The sequence below is a fragment of the Lemur catta genome, chromosome 26, assembly GCF_020740605.2.
Source record: "Lemur catta isolate mLemCat1 chromosome 26, mLemCat1.pri, whole genome shotgun sequence".
NCBI classification, from domain to species: Eukaryota; Metazoa; Chordata; class Mammalia; order Primates; family Lemuridae; genus Lemur; species Lemur catta.
Genome location: NC_059153.1, coordinates 1,258,803 through 1,272,985, shown reverse-complemented (window position 1 = coordinate 1,272,985; position 14,183 = coordinate 1,258,803). Strand labels below are relative to the sequence as shown.

The window sequence follows — 14,183 nt, the reverse complement described above, 5'->3', positions numbered from 1 at the left end:
TTGGCAGGCTGGTCACAGCCCGGAGCTGAAGCTAAACGGCCTTGCTTGGTGAAAGGGAAGGACAATGTGTGCACTTAATAGGGGGGAGGCTGCTAAATACAGAGTCTGCTGGCAGTTGACGTAAACCACAAAATTCTCTTTAAGTTCTTCAAACCAAAATACTTCAACCAGAGGCAAAAAAATAAAAAAAAAGAAAAAGAAAAAAAAAAAAAGAAACAAAATACTTCAACCAGTAGATAAGGTTACCATGCATGATATTATTGTGCTGCAGGCCTTTTCCCCCCTCCGAGTTAATATCTTTGTTTTGATTTTGGCTGGGGAAGTTCCTTTGTTGGTCAGCCACAGCATTTCCATTAACTCACATAAATTCCCCATCTCACGACTCCTGCCAGTTTTCTCCCTGCCCAAACAGGATAGCTACCATTAGCAGCGTTGCATGAAACATCTGAAATTAAAATTATTTTTCCCGCAGCTTCCGACCACTGGCTTGTGAATAACTTCAGTATTATTCACAATGTTCGTAATCGGAGCAATGAATTTGGGAAGATTTTTTTTACTTTAAGTAGGAACTAAAACTTGATATATTATATTAGAAATTTAAAAAATATTTTTAAAAATAAAGGGAGTGCCAAAGTTGCTTCAGAGATTACTTTTTGATCTTGTGGAATCTAGTTTGCCTCTTTCGGCTGCCAGGAGCAGTGGCTACTGAGCTTGCAGGGCCTCCCCCTTCAAGTCCTAAAGGCAGAGAGTTACCCGTTAGGCCTCGTTAGGCTAATCCAGCAATCCAGTCGGTCAGCGGTCCAGGTAGCCAAGTACCTATTAGTTGTTAAGCAAATCAGTGCTCATGTATCCTATGGCAATGACTACATGGATAAAGGTAGCTGGTATTTTACAGTTTAAATAAACTAGATAAATAATTTTATTACTAGGATCATTAGGAAACCTCCATTTATTGAGCATTTTACCATGTGCCAGGCATGGGGCCACATGCTTCACATACATCATCTCTGGAGCTCCCGAAAACAACCCAGAGGTAAATATTACTCAAGTTTACAGATTTACAGGCATGGCTCCTTGCAACATTAGCACAGGGCTATATGGTCCCCAGTGGAAAAACCGGGAATTAAGGAGGACCAGAGGCTGCGCTCTGAACCACTGCTTCATGCTAGTTATTCGAATCCTGGCTACATCCAGGTCAGCCAGGATTTGGGGAGAGTAGAAATTAACAAACTTCTTGGCACTTGAACTGGCTTCTGATTCAGATGAACTCAGACAGAGGTCCACACTGGTTCTGTGCAGTGTCCATGTGGGATCCTCATGTCACTAGAAGATCCCCGTTCAGTCCTCATGTAACTCTGTTGCTTCCTCGGAAGGCACAGGGACACCCGTGGAGGTCCCAGTTAGACATGTAGGTGACAACAGCAGCAACAGGCCCAGAGAGTTTTCATCTTCAGCCAGGCTCCGTCCTGAGTGCTCTCCACGCAGTATCACATTTAATCTTCCCAACAACACTCGAGGGTAAGTTCCAATGTTCTGGGGGCAGAGTATGGTGGAGGGAGAGTTTTCTACTCAAATATATGTGTGAAATGCTACCTACCCTCTTCTTTTCAACAATTCACATTTCACCTTAGCTTAGTAAAGGTTCTGAGTTCTGCAGTAAAGAAACTCGCTTTTGTTCCGGCCAGGACAGCCTGCATTTACTTAATAACATACCCCCTGTCTTCACTAACGCCTGTCAGTATCTCACAGAGCACGAGTTGAGGATTGCTGCTCCAGACCTTCAATAATAGCCTGTATCCGGAAGCAAACCTTCAGTGCGGGGAGGAGGGGAGGAGGGCAGCAGGGAAGAGGGGCGTTATTCTAGCAAGTCTGGAGACGACACTGGGAGACAGTGTGGGCTCAGATAAGCAAAGTTGCATTCCACGTGCCAATCATGAAGTTGTTGGCCAACGCAGAAACAAATACAGAAAAACTTCGTAACTTAACCCCAGGTTAGCACTTGATGAACCCAAACTTTTCAGCATTTCTGCTCTATCCTAATGCAAATCTTTTCTCTAACAGTATAGCGATTGTAAGATTTAGGGCAGTGCCGCTCCGTGTATGTTACTGCTAATGGTAGGGTAGATCTGTTCAGGCGGAGGTAATCTTGTTATGTTTTCTTCAACAGTGTTGTTCTTTCCCAGCCTGCTGTGCACCTCCCAGCTCTGAGGAAACTGTCAGCAAGTGACGTTCATTCAAAATCTGATCACCTTTCTTGATTCCTGGGATCCCTTTTACAGGTTAATGTTAAAACGCAGCAAACGGAAGGGCTGCCAGGGAGGGCAAAGGAACAACCAGAGTGAGGACCCAGGTGGTAAAATGAGTCAGGAAATCAGTTGTCCCTGGAGTTCAGAGTCTGGAGCTGATGATGTAGGCCAAGGGGCTATAAGGCCTTCAAAAATTCTGAGCTGCAGCCTCAATGATGAGTGGCATTTGGAAAAGTCTAGACATAGAACAGTGGTATTTTGGTGTGTATACATTCTTGCTTACGAGTGTGTGTGTGTGTGTGTCTGTCTGTGTGTGTGTGTGTGTGTGTGTGTGTGTGTGTGTGTGGTGGAGGCCAAGCTAAAGGAGTCAGCCTGCAACAAAAGCGCTGTGGTCAACTGGGCCTGTGTTTTGCAGGCAGCAGTGACTTGATCTGGCTGTAGGGAACTGCTCGTGTGTGTATGTTCACATGCAGAAATGTGGGTTCAATTCAAGCTGTGATGCTCTTGGAAGACCAGCTCAAGATTGGGAACTTGGTCATCAAAAGAGAGTGGCAGAAAGTTCCTGAGTAGTAGGATGACACAGAAAGTGGTCTCTTAGGAAGAATCGCCCGGTGGTGATCTGGGGGGTTAATCTGGGAAGAAAGAGAAGGCAGAGGAACTCACAGCAGGCAAGAGCGCGGAGCGCAGCCTGGTGAGGACCAGGATGCCCGTCGCAGAGCGCGGAACTGAAAGGAAGGATCCGAACAATGACTGGCCGTGAGGGAGAAGACAGGTGTAGAAGAACACAGGTGTACACACCTGGGCAATTCCCAAAATGGAGGCTGAAATAATTAACTGAAACAAAATTTTATCTATGCAGCACATTGATTTTTGTCAATATACTAAATAACTACACTATTAATTTAAAGAGACTCATTGTTTCATATAAAATGTAATATTTCAGTAATTATCAGCTAAAATTCTTTTCACAAAATATCTACATTGGAAGGGCATTCTTCCTTTGCACAAGTTTTATACTCACAGAACAAAAATATTTGCCCTAAAAAATAAACAACCGGATGCCTGCTCTATTTAACATCCTCCCTTCTAAGTCTGCGCTATAGGTTTCAGTTTTCTTATGGCCATCATTTTCTGTTGTATGTGCAGGAGGCAAAGGGAAAAAGATGGACAGGTCGTCTTTATTTTGAGCACTGAGTGTGTTTTCCACGTGCCCTTCTTGGCCTTCTCCGTCTGTCCTGGGTCCCCGAAAACTGACCCGTAGGAAGTGCATCAAAGGCTCCGCTTGCCTCTGGTACCAGTTGAGCTTGGTCAGCGGGAGACGCCAGCAGGAGCTTGAAGGGTGGGAGGGGACGCAGTGGTGTTTTGGGGAGAGCCCGTTCTGCATCTCTTTCCCCAAGGCTGCCTTCAGTGACATCGTGTCGTTAGCTTATAATCAGCCATGGTAGGAAAATTTACACCACGTCAATGGGCAGATGCTACAGAGCAGGGTTTTGTTTCTGGAAAGTCAGATTAGCAGCCCGGCACTAGGGGAGTGCGGTTCCGGCTGCTTGTCCTTTCGTTCCCTCTGCGCTCGGCCATCTCGGGTGGTTGTGTGTCTCAGCTAAAGGGGTACGGAGGGAGCTCTGTCTCTGCAGCTGACCCTGTCCCCTGTCCCCTGTCCCCTTCCAGCTTAACGGAGATGCTGTAACTCCCATGATGGCATGACTGAGAAACTAAATTTTGCATTTAATTTAGTCAAAATTCATTAACTAAAATTAAAATTTAAAAACAAAAACAATATAAAATATTTTTAGATTAAACACAACCTTATTATTTTGGTGGGACTGTATTTGACGTAAGGATTTACTATTTGAACAAAAATGGGCTGCAAGTATAAAATACACAGCAGATTTAAAAGATCTAATATAAAAAAATGGAAAAAAATTTTTACTCATAACTTTTTATGTTAATTTCCTATTAAAATAATATTTGGGGTATGTTGCATTAAATTAAATATATTATTAAGACTAATTTTACCTTTTTTAATGTGTTTACTAGAAAATTTTAAATTACTATGTGGCCTCCACAGTGGGTAGAGCCACTGTAAACCTGGCCCAGCAGCTCCTCTGGGACCCAAACTGATGCCACCAAAACCCAAAACAAAACCATGTATTGTGACGAATCCATTTTACTCCTTGTGAGCTAAATCACTACATTTTTAAAGAGAAAAGAAACAGGCTTCTTTCAGGGGATACATTCCGTGGGCTAAGTGTTACCCAGGCGATAGTTGGCTTCTAGTAGTGTTTCCTAAACAATTAATAGAATTTCATAGTGTGCTCTAGTGGACTAATCCTCCAAAGTGTTCCCCAAATGGAAGGAAATATTGGTATTTTTAAGTAGCTACCATATGCCAGACAATTTCTGGATAGGTTACAACCCTCCCAATAATCCTGATAAACAGAAATGTTTTGAGATTTCGCAGACTGGGAAACTGAGGCACGAAGACATTGCCTGCTCCAGTCACGCAGTTGGTGGCCAGAGGCCACAGTCAAGACCAGCTTTGCTTGACTTCATAGTCTAGGATCTTTCTAGCACACTGTGCAATAAATATTCCTTACTCGAAGGCATTTTAAACAAAATATATGGGAGGAATGGTGTTGATTTTACTAGATACTGATTTTAAAACTTTCCTCAAAACGTAGGTGGTCTTTAGCGTGCCTTCTCCCGCCCACGCCAGTGCCTCGGACCACATTCCACCTCTTCCTTGACCCCAGGGGTAACCACCTGGAAGCAGACCTGGAAGGGACCAGAGCTCACAACACCTCCATGCAAAGTTGCTTCTCAAGGTGGCTTGTCAGGTCACCTGCAGGGAGGGGTGAGCAGAGGGTTGGTGGACTCGGGCCGGTTTGGGCATCCGACATTGAGCTGAGCCTGGCTCCCACTACCCCCAGTCTCACTGCCCCCCAGCCCTGATCCGTAATCCCAGTGCTCTTTGGACCGTGGGACAGTCGTGTTTCCCCTTTTAAGGACACTGGGAAAGGAGGAAAGGAGAGGCTCAGAGATACGAACTGTACCCGAGTAACGAATGGGACGGAGGCTCTCCACCTCGGGTGGGAAACTTCCCAGTGCTGCCTCCTGTGCCTGTTTCCCCTCTAGACAGAATCGGATCCTCCCGCGTTTGACCGGGCCTCACAGTGTGGTTCTTCATGGGAGTGCGGAAGCGATGTTTACACATATGTTAGCACGCGTTGCACTGGACTTCACTCATCCTCCCTTGCTAAACGGGTGTGAAATAAAAATATATTTTTTTTAATGCAGGTAGGCCCTGTGCTTGAACCCATGTTAAGTCCAGAATTGTGCACAGCTGTGTGACATTAAACACTGAAAGGAGAGTAACAGGAACCTCCAGGATCACTGCAAAATTGGTCATGGTTTTGTACTCCTAATTTAGTGCAAGGAATCCTTTGGGTGCATAATAAATACCGACGGTCGGATTAAATGTAACAAAGCAAGGGTCACTTCCTCCTATGTCCATTTCATATTTTTGGCCCGATCTAATGTTACTGTGTGACTGCCTCGATATCCTCCCACGTGAACGCCTTTGAAAACAGAAGCAGCGTTACTTGGGGTTCAGAAGCAGAGCTTGGAATGAGGCTGACGGCAGTTCAGCGTGTCGGCTCAGTGCTGTGACTGTGGCCTCCCCCGCTCCGTGTCCTCGCCTGCAGGACGGCGGAAGCAGCATGCCAGTTGGGGTTTCTCACGTGCAAGCCACAGAAATCAGTTCTGACACAACTAACATTTTTTACAAAGGAATTTATTGTAAGAATATGAGGTAGCTAAAGGGATCAAATGGAGGACTGAACTGGACCTCAGAGGAGTTCGAGCCCTTGGAGCACCGGGGTTCTAGAAAACAAGAAATGATGGGCATTATTAGGGAGCCACAACTAGGTTGAAGAGCTCATCAAATTGCATCCTTAGGCCTCTCTGCTTACGGTGCAAACTCCCCAGAAAGGGTCTGAGCGGCCAGTTGGGATCCTGCGTCCCCTTCCTTGGCCAGGGGAGGGCAGGAGGCAGGGTGCCCTGGCTGACAAACGGCAGGCGATGCCGAAGGCCACGTTCTCACACCACAGTGGTGTCACCAGGGGGACACGGGTGTGGGACAAGCCAAGGACACTGAAGTGTGTTACAGACTCCCGACTTACAGAGTCATTCTGCTGCCCAAAGGAGATAACTGACAAAGGCACACAGTGACAGCACTTACAAGTTATTAATAAAGATAATTTTTAAAGTCATCATTAGAAAGTTCATAATCCAGTTTATTCTTCTCCACTAAGAATGAGCATGTTCTCAAAGAGCATATTTTATTGACACACATACATACATATATATTTGAATAAATATATTTTCGTAGCAGTCCCTTCGATTTTATTGAAAATTTCACTAACAGGACATTGGAACGTCTTGCTATCTAACTAGGTGGGGATGCATGGAAAACAAAACAAGCGGCAATTGTATCCCAAATCGTTGGCACGCAATTACTTAATTCAAAAATCCGCCTTTGCTGTCTCAAACATAAGCCAACAATAAAGCCCACGCCGTCTATTTTAGTTATGGTAAATCGTAGTCGTATGTGGTCGTGATTATGGCTAATTGTGGGATAAAGGGTTTAATTTTAGAGTATGAATGAAATATACTCTTGTTGACATTTTGTGCATGACAGTCTGGGAACAATAGGGGAGAGCCAGCCGCTATTTGATATAAATCCCCCTACAGAGAGAATAATAAAGAACAATAAATCAAGGATTCTGATTGTTAATGATGGTTTTGGAAGCCTGGTCTCTGCATATTTAGAATGTACCAGCTGCTTCAAATTAGGAAGACTGTAGCCTCTTCTGACATGAGTTCATTGATGATGGGGGTGTGTGAGTGAGAATAAATCCCTCCAGTTATGTGTAAAAAGAAAAATCTAGAATACTTCCCTAAACTGTTAGTGTATAGAGGAATATAGTCTGTGGTAAACTGCCATTCTATGCTAAGATTGCCAATCTTACATTAAAATCTGTAAGTTTTTAAACAACGTTAAGAGAGAATTTGTGTAGCCCTTGGTCTGAAGTTGCTTATGGACTGACTGCATGTCAATGCCAAGATCTTAAAAGGAATTGACTCTGTGTTTTTTTTAGACTTGTGCTTTCACTTCACAACAGATAACGTCTCCCGTTAAAACTAAACGCTTAGCCCTGTCAAAGCAAGTCCTCAGACAATTAAGTGAGACTCAAAGTTATTCTCCGCCTCGGAAATCTTTAGCAAAAGGCAAAATATTTATACGTAACGCAGAGGAAGTGGAGTATGCCCTTTGCCTCCATAACCAGTCTCGAGAGAAATTCCTAATGCATTGATGGTGACCATTCAGCAACAAGAAATAGTGCCTGCGAAAACGTTTCGGAGATACCTATAAATAAATATATGTCAAAGGGAATTAAAAATTGTGCCGTTTTATAACTGCACTGTGTGCAGTACACTAGGTATTAGAGTGAATCTGAGTTTGCCAGAGTAGCGGTGCCATTTTCCATTTCCCCAACAGCGTATGAGTGATTCAGTTCTGCAACCTCACTAGCACTTGGGATCTCTATTTGTTTTGTTTTTTAATTTAGCCATTCTGATAGGTATGTACTGGTACCTCCTTGTGGTTTTAATTTCCATTTCCCTAATAACCGCTGATTATCTTCAGGTGAATTTCTCCGTCTGTGTATCTTCTGAGATGAAATGCCTCTTCATGTCTTTGTCCTATTTTCTAATTGCATTATTTGTCTTTTTGCTATTGAGTAGTGAGATTTCTTCGTATATTCTGGATATTAGACCTTTGTCACCTTGTGGTTCGCAAACATTTTCTCTCGCTCTGCCACCTGTCTTTTAATCTTTTTTTAAAAAGAGTCTTTAACACAGCAGAAGTGTTTACTTCTGGTGAAATCCAGTTTATCATTTTTTCTTTCTTTCTTTCTTTTTTTTTTTTTTGGATTGCACTTTGGGTATCCAGTCAAAGAACTCCTTGCCAAAGCGTTTCCTATTTTTTCTAAAAGTTTTATAATTTTATGTTTACATTGAGCTCTATGATTTATTTATTCATTTTGAGGTAATGTTTATATTAGGTGTGAGACTTGACTTAGGCCGAGTTTCTTTGTATCTTTCTTTCTTGTTTGGCCCATGTGTATCCAGTTGCTCTTACACCATGGAAAAGACGACTGTGTTTGCTTCATTGGGTTTTTTTTTAATTATCGTAAAATGATGCTCTTTCTTCTTTCCTCCCTTGAAAAATCAATATATCCCTCCCCCTTCGCTCTCCTGCTCAGTCACACACTTGCACCCCTGCTTTACGTAATCTATAGTATCTTCGCCATAAATTAAAGTATCTTTCTATAAATTTAGATTCAGCACTTTCGTGCTCCGGGATTTCATGCTTAGTGTGTATATGGAAAGCATGAATTTACATTTTCTTACATATTTACCAAATACCTAAATTGGCATTTCACTGGTCAAGTTCTGTACTTTCATGATTGTCACAGTAATTAATGAGCAAAAGAGAGATTAAGGCAGGTAAAATATTTTCAGTCCTCTCTTTGTTGTACAAAGTACCCAGCATCAGCAGCCCCGATTCATTTGAGTTCATTTCCGTTCTGGTTTATTAGGAGCACAAGAAACTAGGGAATGAGGCAGGGGTGACTTTCTAGTTAGTGAAAGTGGTCAGGAGAGCACTAACAGGCAGATTCTGCCTGTTTCTTCTTCCTTCCCTCCCTCTCTTCTTCCTTTCCTCTCTCCCTCCAGTCTTCTTTCTTCCTCCCTTCTTGCGTTTCATCCTCCCTCTTTCCTTCATTCCTTCTACAAATACTGAGTAGTGTACAAAACACTCGGGTCTTTGCTTTTATGGAAGTTCTAGTCTGGTGAAAGACAAAGAAAATAAACAAGTAAATAAATGAAATAATCAGAGATTGGAATTAGGTTTTATTGTCATACATTGAAAACTCCAAATCTTGGACTGCTATGTCAATTATAATATTAGAATTACAAAATATGTCATTGGAGGGATATTACTGTTAAATTCATCGACAGTATTTTATTGATTCACCCAATGTTTATAGAGGACATGAACATTGAAAGCATTGCCCTAGTTGCCGCTGTACCCTCAAAGAAAAAAGTTGCATAATTTCTGAAATCTAGGAATTTATAATTTAGCTGGAGAGATAAGATTATACGTAAACACATAAATATATTTAAGAAGTGTCACATAAATAAGATGAATGATAAATAAAGGTAAAACAAAAATGGTTCCGTGAGGAGGAAAAATCTCTTTTCTCTGGATTGATCATGGAAAGCATCCTCGAGAAACATCCGAGAGATGGGCTTCGCCGTCAACCTCAAAAGGTGGAGAGGCTTTCAGCTAGTCAGAGATCACAGGGGAGACACAGGGCAGTGAGGAAAAGGTGATTGACCTAAGAAAGGCTCAGTATGGGGACAGAAGGAGGCTCCTCTGTTTCAGGGAATGATAGAAATACCGGTTTGAGATTATAGCTGAAAAGTAGGAGATTTAAAATACAAAGAGACCAAACACACAGCGACACATGCCTATTTGTACTTAGACCTTATACTCAGGACTGCTTTAACTAGTACAGGGGAATGTTTTCATTTGTGTAGTTGCTTTTTAAGTTGTTAGACTGAAGAAAGGATAAATTGTAATATTTTATAAAAAAAAGTCTTTATGTTCCCAATTAAAGGCCAGGGATATTTATTTGCATAATGTGTCAATATGAAATCACAATAATTTTATTGTTAATTCTCTTTTTCTTCAGTTCAGACTACTTCTTTAAGTACCCCAAGTGCACAATTTTCTTTACTCTGAGTCCATCTTTTTTTTTTTTTTTTTGCGATATAGGCTGGACTCTGAGAATTAAATAGCAGAGTCAATAGCAGACGTGTGTGTATGTACACACCTATGTATCGGTATATGTCAATATATGTAAATATATAAGTACATAGATATTATAGATCTATAACCATACATTCTAAGTTGAAATTACTAATACTAGTGCCTCAGAACGTACCGAGTTTCAAATCATCCTGATAGAGAAAAAACATACTGAAACAAAATAAACACATCTAGCTATACAGCAATCACCTTGTTAAAATTAAAACATTATTTCAGAGCTCTGAGAGCATCCTATTTGGGAGAAGCTTTCTGTGTTATAGATTGGTGTAGCAGTAACTGTAATACATGCCCCAAAATGAAGTTTCACGTGCAGGTTTGCGGATGAGTAATTTAAGACTTACGGGAGTAAACTATTTAAAGTGACTAGTTTCATTAATTGTCCCCTTATGAATCTACTTGAGCACTGATAAAGATCATATGTGGTTCAGTATCGTGGCCGAACAAACACACACACACCTGAATACTGTGATGTATGGAAACAGACAGGAGATGCATCCGTGCACGGGAGCAGCGAGTTTGGGTAGTCGAGGTAGGAAGGCTGGGAACAGCGGGAACAGCGCGGCGTTGGCGTGTGTGTTACATACTTAGCAGCGCCCGTCCCGAACACGTGCAGGCCCTCATGGTTTGGCCATGGTTAGCTACACTGTCCAGCCGTGATGTGGGGCTCTTTCTAGGGTAAGTCCTGAATGTGTAATTACCGTGGAGTGGCCTATTTATGGTCCGCAGGAGGATACCTGGCTGGGTTTGTTCCCCACAGTTATTAAATCTTAGCTGCAGTTAAAATCCAAGATACAGAATGACTTTGCACAAGATGACAGGATGCTTCCTACACTCTTCCTGTCTTTGAAAAAAATTATATTAAGTAGTCTGATTAGAACTCAGGGAATGGAAACAATGTGCTTGAAAAATCTGAGTTTTGAGTCATATGAACTTGCCTTCCAATCCTGTATCTTTATTTAACCTTCGTTAGCCTACGTTTAGTTTTTTGCCCCACAGACAAAGCAATATGTACCTTCTGTGATCATTGTGAGCAGTAAATAGAATAATAGATGCAAATATACTAATATAATACTCAACAGCTGTTGGACAACCACGATCCCTCATCCTCCGACACCAAATTTCCTCTCAATCCCCTGTCACCCATCAAGAAATTAATAAGAGAATTTCAGAGTTTTATAAATTCTAAAATAAGAAAAAACTTTGAGTGTTTTCTTATTGAAGAGTAATGCTAATTCGTGACAAGAAAGCGATAGCTTCTCATATATTGGTACCTAGTGGGGAAAAGCCTGCTACGATTCTAAGAACTTTATATATGTTATTAATCCTTACATTAATAAATATTCTATCTGATAGATATTATCACAAGCATTTTTGCATATGCTTATCATAATAATGAAGAAAAATGTAACAACATATATTGGCTTTATAACAAGAATGCAAGTTCTGCATGAATAAGACATGTTTTATCCTTCTTATATTTTAACAATACTTTGCACGTAATAAGTAGTCAAGAAATATTAGTTGATTTTTTTTTTTTTACTTGAGACTTTGATTGTTACATCTACAAAGACAATGACATCCTAGACACTCTCTCCTTCTTAGATTTCAGTACTCGTCAAGAAGCTGGGTAGTAAAGATCTAGCTAGGTAATAAATGAAGAAACAAGAGTTTTGCTTTGCGACTGGTGAACAAGCAATAAATTTGCTTCTGTAAATTGATTTGCTCATCTGCATAAAAGTGTGGGTGTGAAGGAGAGGGAGGAGAGAAAGGTGGAAGGGGGAGAAAGGAAGGAGATGACACGATTCTCTAAGTTTCAGGCACAAGAAATTACCAGTAAATTATCCTTGAAGTGGTCAGATTGCATCTCAAGAGGTTGCACTGGAAAAGGGATCCTAGCAAACATTTATTATGGCATTGCCGGCCTGTGGCCCTCACCTGCCTGGACTCAGTAACCAGTATGACAAATAAACGCTGCTCCGCTGCTCCGTCACAGTCACCTAGAGTACCAAAGAAAGTAGTGTCAGGTGGCTGCATCTGGATCATTTTCAGGGGTGGAAAATAAAATAATGAGGATGCCAACGGGGCCACCCACTGCAGAATGTGGGTGACCAAACGAGCCAGCGGAACCTCTAATGAGTATTTATTCCAAAGGACTCCGCGTGTAAACCACTTCCAGACCGATGTGTTGCCAGGCCCAGAGGATTACGTCTCTCAGTGGCTTTTGTTGGTCAGCAGCCAAGGCATCTAGGAACAAAGCAGGGGTCTCGCTGTTACACATATCAAGAATATTACTTTCAGGCAAGAAGAATGCAGGAATGGATCAAAGAACACTGTAAAATAGATGGAAGGCAGTGGAAATAGGTCATAACAGCATCGTTCGTTCACACTCTGGATGCAGGGCGACTTTATTTGCTTAAGCATTATTTTCCAGAAGGCTTTAAAGCATCGCTTAGCGTTTATGTGGTGTGGCCTGCATTACAGGTAGTTGTGTGCATGTCTTTGGTTTTGATGATCTTGGAGGCAGGGCCCTCTCTGCTCTGTCCCCTCAGAGTGCCATTAAGCCGTAGTTCTTCCCTCCTCCAGCACTAAGCAGAGTGCAGATATAAGCTGTTTAATAATTAGTTTTGACATACATTAAATAGAATTATGTGGCTACTATTGTTTTAATAATACAAAAAGCATGAGAAGGAAAATAACATGGTTTTCTTTTAGGAAGGAAAAATTCATAATACAAAGAAATCGCACGTCTAGAGGGAATAGTTCAGCATCACTTGGAAAGTCAATGTTTGGGTTTATCCTGACTCATGGAACCCCGTATGTCACAGACTAATGACATCTCCAAAGCAGTGCCAATGACAGAGTGCACACGGAAAACCACATTCTTTATGTGTTTACCCAGAAAGAACACAAAGCAAAGAAACATCTGCACCCTGTGACAAAAGTCAGCGCTAGCATAGATTCTAAGGTGGTCACCCAAACAAACGTTTACCCCAGCAAAGCAAAGCGAAGCAAAATAGAGCAAAACCTAATTCAGTATTTTAGAAGTTTAAAACATAACAACAGAAGTTATTTGATTGCTTTTTTTGTGTTTCCAAGTAGTCGTGTCGACATTTTGGAAACGTCTCCTCTCTGGTCCTTCTCAAGGAAGGGTTGCATTCAGAAGCAAGATTTATGAGGAAACACGGTCAAACGTGAATGGTGGCTGCCAGGTCCCCCTTCTTGAGGTCCAAGGGGACCATACGGGTTTCAGGTGCTGACCCGCTCGCTCTGCCTGCATTGGATTTTCCCAGTGACGGCAATGCTGGTTTTGTCGTGGCTCTCACAGTCTGTGGGTGCAGCGGGCCCCGTGCAGTTACGGCAGTTCACAGACCCCACCACGGCAGTGGAAATAAGACTGAATTTTGACCCAAAACAGGGAGCACTTGTTGGGTCAGTCATTGGAGAAGTTCCATGACAGCAACGGGGACTGGCAATGGAGTTGGGGGGGAGGAGGTGTTCGTGTAACCACAGTAATATTGACAGTGGTGACAATGATAGGTATTGTTGAGTACCTGCACTGTGCCAAGCAGGTTGGTAAGAATCTCACCTACGTCATCTTACCAAATCTTTAGAGCAATAATGGCAAAAACAGATAGCCATTTACTGTCTTTCAGACCCATTATTACTGCAGGTTTGCGGTCATATACGTATCCTGAAAGCGTCTACAATGTTGCCTTATTACGTATCTTTTTAACGAAACAACCCCATCTAGTGCCAGAAAGTGTTCTCATTTCTTTACATTAATTAATACTTTCGATCTTCACAATAGCCTCATGAAGTAGCTGGCAATGTTGGTCCTATTTTACAAATGTGATATCTGAGGTTAAATAGATAGTTAAAGGCCGTGCATGTTGTAAGCAGTAGGACTGGGATTCAGATCCAGGCTACCCGGTGTGACTGTGCTGAGGTTTGACCCAAGCTCAGAATACATGTTCTGATAA

At 42.0% G+C, this 14,183-nt stretch overlaps 1 protein-coding gene and 1 non-coding gene across 2 annotated transcripts in view; one reads left to right on the top strand and one right to left on the bottom strand.

Annotated features, from left to right (window-relative positions):
- The window catches only part of DKK2 (dickkopf WNT signaling pathway inhibitor 2), a 76,657-nt gene that overhangs the window by 27,438 nt on the left and 35,036 nt on the right, over positions 1 to 14,183 (top strand). The gene's annotated exons all lie outside the window — the stretch shown is intronic.
- On the bottom strand, positions 7,459 to 7,573 carry LOC123627799. The gene has a single exon (XR_006731505.1). It is a non-coding gene; the product is annotated as a U5 spliceosomal RNA (small nuclear RNA).